The sequence below is a fragment of the Hevea brasiliensis genome, chromosome 11 (genome assembly GCF_030052815.1).
Source record: "Hevea brasiliensis isolate MT/VB/25A 57/8 chromosome 11, ASM3005281v1, whole genome shotgun sequence".
In the NCBI taxonomy this organism is placed as follows: Eukaryota; Viridiplantae; Streptophyta; class Magnoliopsida; order Malpighiales; family Euphorbiaceae; genus Hevea; species Hevea brasiliensis.
The window spans coordinates 93,715,003-93,722,261 of NC_079503.1; positions in this window are offsets into that span (position 1 = coordinate 93,715,003).

Sequence of the window (7,259 nt, forward strand, 5' to 3'; positions counted from 1 at the left end):
CTTAAAAATTGCTTTAGGGACTCCCCTGTTTGTAATTAAGGTTGTGCACAATATATTTTAAACCTTCAATTCTAGCTAAACTAAACCCATTTTAATAATTTGACTTGAGTTGACTCTTGATCCAATTTGATTTGACAAAAAAAAAAAAATCTGATTTATTTTATTTTTAAGGAATCAAATCAAATTATAAACATACATTTCATATATTAATGGTTAATTAATTTTTATAATATTTTCTAATATTATTAAATTCTTATATTGTAAATAATGTTATTAAATTTTTATTTTATAAATAAAAATTAAATTCAAGCCATTTTAAAAATAAATGAAATTGTAATATTTGATTTAATTTAATTTTTATAAATAAATGATTTGATTTAATTAAAAATTATCAAATCATATTTTTTTAGTTTAATTTAAAAATTACTATATCAAATCGGCACATGTACCCCCTATTTATAGGTTTAGTAGTGTATTTGAAAAATCAAAATTGATCCATTGAATTTTTTTTTTTTCAATTCAGTTTGATTTTAATTATTATTTTTAAAAATTTTAATTTATTAATTCAATAAAAAAAAAATCAAATTAACTAATCCGAACCAAAGTTTTATACATGTGCATGCAGTCAAATCCTTAATTTGGCACTGCCAACCAAATTCTCAGTTTGTCACCTCTTGAATCATTCTCTCCCTCTGGCCTGAATCTTGATTCTCAGGCAGACAATCTCAGCTCCAATCTATGTGGGTTAGCAAGAAATTCCAGCACTAGCAATAACATGGGGTTGAGTTGAAGCATTCTCATTACAGAACTATCAGTGACATGGGTTAGCAAGAGAATTGCATTTCTGGAAGCAGAATCTATGACAAAAAAAAAAAAAGTCAATGTTTGTTGAGGACAAAATGTACCCATCTCGATCAGTAACATATATCACTAAATTGCACATATCATTGTCTATGTCCACCTAATGAATATCAATATGTGTGTTTTGGCCCCTTGGGCTAATAAATATGATCATAGGATAAGGCTGGGTCAGAGTCAAGCACAGGTCATTATAAATTCTGACCCAGAAGACACGTATAAGTAAAATGAACTTGTGCTGTGATAGTTTATGTTTAAATGTTAGTTGTTACCAACAAACAATTAAGAGTTGGGTTTGAGCTGTGCTGTGTTCAACTACTCTAAATAAAAGAAATTTAAATTCTACCAATGAATTTTAGTTTAGTTTTAATTTCATAATGTCAGTAATATTTCAATTTCAAGTTATTAATCTATTATACTAAAAAAAAAATAAAAAATAAAGTGCAAGACAATTCTCTTTAAGGAACTCGGCATAACAGTCCTATAACTTCGGGAGAAGAGATGCCTCCTCATAAAGGGGGTTGTAGTGATTAGGTTTAGGCGACTGTTTATCAAAAACACAGGTCTCCGCAAAGTTGTATGACTATATTTTCAGTTGAGAGTTAAATTATTTTATCATTAGAAAAATTATATTTTATTAGGCGATGACTTATTTGAGTTTAATTAAAAAGAACATAGATTTATTTAGTTCAAAATTGTAACAACCAAAAAAAAAAAGATAGGATTTTATGCAGACAAAGGATTTCCACTCACATCGCTAACTTAAAAAAAAAAAAAAAGGTCAAAAAATCGGAGGAGGACCCCAATTTTCTGTTCTCTACTCTCCTTCCATCTCTTCTTCTTCTTCCTTTCTTCGGTGACTGGCCGGCAACCCTCCAGCGATGTCAAGAACCACCAGAAACGGCGGCAAGAGAGGGAAAAGAGAGAGAAAACGAGCGCACAGTGGGCAGCGGCTTTCCGGCGCGATTCCGGCTTCATCCGACGTTTGATCGAGGCGATTCAGGTGACGTTGGAAAGCTTGTTCCGATAGCTTTCTTTTGATACCAATTTTGCAGCAAATGGAGGTCGAATGAGTGAGATAGGGAGGAGAGAAGTTTCGGGTTTTTCAAGCTTTTTCGTCAGAGCTAGGACGATCCGACCGTTGGATCGACGATCCGAAACCACCTATGGACTGAGGAAGAGGAGAGGAACATGATGGTATGATCAGATCCGACAAATGTTGCCGGCGACGATCAGGGCCGTCTGGCGGTGGCTCCGGTGGGCTATGAAGATGATTCAACTTCCAGAGGCTTCCTCATAAATTTTTGGAATTTTTGAGACACAGATAAACTTCGGGTAAGACTATTTTTATTATTTCTCTGTCTGTGGGGCATAAATACAGTGTTTCTTAAACAGGAAAAATTGGAGAAAAATTCTAAGAAAAATATATGATGAAAGTAAAATTATTTGGAGATATTCTATGGTGTTTGTTGAATTTTTGAGTGATTGTAGAATATTTTTGAAAAATATAGATGGATTTTAGTTAGATTTTTAGCATGTGGGCATATAAGATTATTTGAAATTAAGATATTTAAATTTTATATAATTGGTTGAAGCTTGAGGATGGAGGTTTAAATATGTGAATATTGAATTGGGTTGAATTAAGAATATGTTAGCTGTTGGAAACTTATGGAATTGAGTAAAATTCTTGAATAAAATATTCATGGGTGATTAGAAAATTTCAATTCATTTTGCAATAGCCTTATAATATTATTAAGGACCGCGGGACAAAATTTTAGAATTTTTAGAGCATCTTTGAGTGGATTTTTACAAAATGTTAATTATAGGGACTAAAACGTAATTTTTAAGGTTTTGAGTATTGCTTGGTTTGGAGGGCCCAGGAGGGGCCATATAATGATGATGAGATATGAGTTGAATTTAGAAGTGTTATTTGAGCCTTTTTGCAGGTTGGGTAGGTCCCAGGTATAGGGGAAACTATAGGATTTCATAAATTAAATACCTGTTGCCTCCTTAGAGTTTTATTTTGACTTAGTACTAATAAATTTATAATTTAATTATTAGGTGATCGAGATCAGCTATTTTCCTGCATCCAGCAGCCACAATAGTCATCGGTGTATTGTGAGTAAAATATTAATTTTAATTGTAATTTCGATATTATTATATGTTCAAGCATGCCCATGCATCACTTATATGTATATATCTATGTAGTTAAACTCTAGGCACGTTTTATGTTGCATTCACAACTGTTAAAGTGCCATGGATGTTGTTGTGGTAATTTGGAGCAGTGTGCGTGCGTGCGTGTGATGTAGTGTGGACTATGGATGACGGGTAGACACGGCGAGATCTTCTCTGGGACCGGTCCTGGTAGACACGCTGAGTTTTTTGGTCGACCCGATTTGGTTATTAAGGAAGTCCGAAATGAGTTCTTCATTTGTACAGTTGGATTTAAGAGAGTATAAGGATCACTCACATATATTATGATTGCTATTACTGGGTGTGTAAGTGCTCCAAATTACTTTTTTGTTGTTATGAAGTGAAAATTATTGCTGATGTTGCATTTCACTCTACAGGGTGCATTAGCTTTAGATAGTTATAGAGATTATGGTTAAAATTGATATTTTACTCAAAGTCGAACGCTCACTCTGCTCACCATATTTTTCCAAAGGCTGAGAGGAGACATTTTTCGTAATAACTGTCCCTTTCCTCTCGGGTTATGAAAAGATTACTTAATTGTATTATTATTCTCTAAATTTGTAATTTAGACTCGCATGTGCTAGTAGTAGTATTAAACTCACAAGGATTTGTATGAATTCAAGTTTTCGTATTAATAAATGAAAAGAAAAAATTTAATAAGTTTTAAATGGTTATAAATGAGATAACAGGGTTGAGCTGGACTCTCCTAATTTTTGTTTCTGATAATTTCTGGGCTAAGTTGACCCGAAATAAAATTTTAACAGTTTAATTTAAATTATTTTTATATGCATATTGGGCCTAAATTGTGGGCTTGGTTATGGGTTGAGAATAGTTACTACACGAGCCTCGGGGCTCTAGGTGGCAGTCCTAGTCTTGGTCAGCCCATAGGTTGGGCCATAACAAAAATTTAATTTTAAATTTATTTGATAAGCTTATTGATTTTTTTAATAAAAAGACCACTATTAGCAAAAACAGGACTAAAATTGCTTTAGAGACTCTCTTGTTTGTACTCAAGGTTATGCACTATTTTTAACCGCTAATTTTAACTAAATTAATTCCATTTGATAAAATAAAAAATAATTTATGATTTATTTTTTTATTTTTAGAAATCAAATATATATATATATAAATAAATTTAAAAATATATTTCTCATATGTTATTATTTTAATGTATATTTAAAGAATTTTTATAACATTATTATATTGTAAATAATGTTATTGACTCTTTAATTTATAAATAAAAATTATATTTAAATGTATAAATTTAAACCAGACCGTAATATTTGATTTGATTTTATAATTAATAGTTTCAGTTAATTTAAAATAGGAAACCCATATATATATATAAACTTGATCTGAAAATTACTCTAAATCCATTCAGAGCTTGCACCTAAATTCGGCTAATATTCTATTCGTAATTGGAATTGCTAGGTTCAATTTCAAGTTAAAATCAAAATTTTAAAAATTAATAAAAATTTTAATTGTTAAATTTCATTTGAAATCGAAGTAAGAGAAACGTATCATCTGATTCCAATTACCCTAAAATTTGAACCTGAATCGCAGATTCCGGCCGGACCCTCAATTGTTGGAATCGCAAATCCCACTCGAATCTTTCCCAAGCTTTCTTCAGCCCATTGTTCTCAAGCCTAGTCTACGTCCACAGTTAACAGATCACAGGCGTAGCTCATCAGAAAATTCAATATGCTGAGTTCACGTCTCATTTAACAGATAATAATAATAATAATAATAATACTTTTTGTAATAAAAAAAAATATTAGAGAGAGAGAAAACAAAAATTAAAAGAATGCTTTGATTTTGTCCTTCTGTACTCATGGGTGTTGAACAACAAAAGCAGCTCTTCGTTGGTCGCGTCCGATCTTCCAAGCCTCCACCACCAGGTCCTCCATGCTCGCCAAGGAGACGAGGAGGACCGATTCAAGCCCACATGCTTCATCACCGCAATCTGTAATTGGTCTTTGGAGCCGAGCCCACTCTCTCTCCGTTCCTCTCTCCCTTCTCCGTCACCTTGCTGAGCTGGAGCCCACCTCTTAATATATGGATGCTGCTGCTGAGATGTCTGATGCCATGGGGAATGTAAGAGCATATGATTGCCGAATCTATTTCGTGTGTACACGGTGGCAATCATATGCTAGTGCTGGTAGATACAAAGTTAAGAAGAAGATTAATTTCGAACTTCTTTTGTAGGAACGAGGAAGTCATGCATCAATTGCAACACTAGCTGCCATTTATATTTTCTGCAGTACTGTAAGGCCTCTGATAGCTTCATGAAAAAAGGTTCAAGCTCAAAAGCAGTTTGTTGAAACAATATCTCATAGACGCATATAGACCATAGCATTAAAACTTGTTGGGGAAGCTCTATTTGGAATTGAAAAGCCCTCAGACGCTGAACACATTCATCCTGCTGGCAACCTCTTTTTAATGACTAGGCTTGCCTCTCAAACGCTGGTGAGGACCTATGTATACGGAAACACAGAAAAAGCTGATGTGGAAAATGTAGAAATGAACACGAATAAGTGACATTTTAAAAAAAATATAGGAATGCATGTCAAAATTAATTAACACAAAATAATTAATATATGTCTAAATTAATTAATACAAAAATAATAAATTACTTTGGAATCTATTTCATATAAAATAACTAATATATGCCTAAATTAATTAATTAGGACTATTTATATATTTATATAATTACAAATAATTGAATAATAAATATATAGAATAATAAATTAATTAAATATATAAGATAAATTAAAATTAATCAAACCGATTTCACCATTTAATATTTTTCTTCATTATAGTGTAACATTGAATACCTAAAACTAAGATGCATGGCATGGGAAGTAGTACTGAAGTAAAGCAGTTACGGCTTCTAAAAAATAGAGTGTAAAATTAAATAAATAATAACTATTTTCCTCTTCAATAGCATAGGTCATCACACATCGCGGGTTGGAAGGCCGGAGCATGATACGGGGGAATGCAGAGCATCGGATGGGGGAAGGCAGAGCATTGGCGAAAATCACTTGACCCTCTTCGCCATTCTTCGTGCGACTAGGTAAGTGTTGCTCTTTCTTTTTCTTCTTCTTGCAGTGCGATCTATTTTAACTTAGATCTAGCGGGACTGGAGAGCGTTTTTAAGTTTTGATTTAAATCTTTTTTGAAGAAACGTGTGGCTATAAAGGAAATGTGTTTTCAATTTCAAAGAACTGCAGAAAACGGCCTGAGATATATATATTTGTCGTGTTCGCGTTATGACTCGGAAACGTTTCCGAATGGGGAACACTACCCATCTCGTTTCTCTGCATCGTATAGAAGACATTTTTAAGATACATTGTGGATCCTTGTCTCAATATGGATTAAGCATTATGTGCTCTCTGCAGACCCTGCAATGTACAAGAATTGAAAGGAACAGATGGGTAAGGCATCAGCACGTTGTGTCAACTTCCATCTGGTCCATGGAGCCTTCTTAACAAGAGGTTCAGTACATAGCTAAAGAATAGAAAGAAGGCTCCAATTGCCATTATGAGACCAGAAATTTGCTCAGAAGGCTATGCGGGAACGATGGATGTGAGAATGGATGTTAAACTTACAGCATTAATTTTTTTTATTATTATATTATTAATTTTTATTTTTATTTCTATTCATTTTGCACGCCAGTTACAACGCCTATTTTTGTCAAAAGTTGACCTCTATTTGAGTCGGACTTGTTTGATCTTAAATGATACTTTGAAGATCTTGTTTGGCCTGCAAAATGATTTCTTCACCCATCTTCCTTCATTGGCCCACCACCAAATGCCGTAAAGACCCACGGAATCAGATGTGAAAGGTTGACCGCCTTGAAAGTTTTATGCACACAAGCAGGCTTGCACCTAATGATTCCTGTCTGAACATGATTTGCCAGAAAAGAAAATCCAAGGTCCCACACTCCACTTACTGCAGAAACAAGCTACATATGGCATGTATGAAGTCCAATAGTCGACGTGAATTGTGATTTGTATTAATCATGCATAAAACAATTCTTTGTTTGTTTTTCAAAGAAAACCCAGTAACAATTCACAACATCATGGAATAGAAAATTACTCAGAAACCCACTGTGATAATTAACCAATAAAGAGTATATAATATTTCAATTGCTTGGAATAATCTCTATCTTTTGTTATTTATATTCTCATTTTGTCATTGAAGATGCA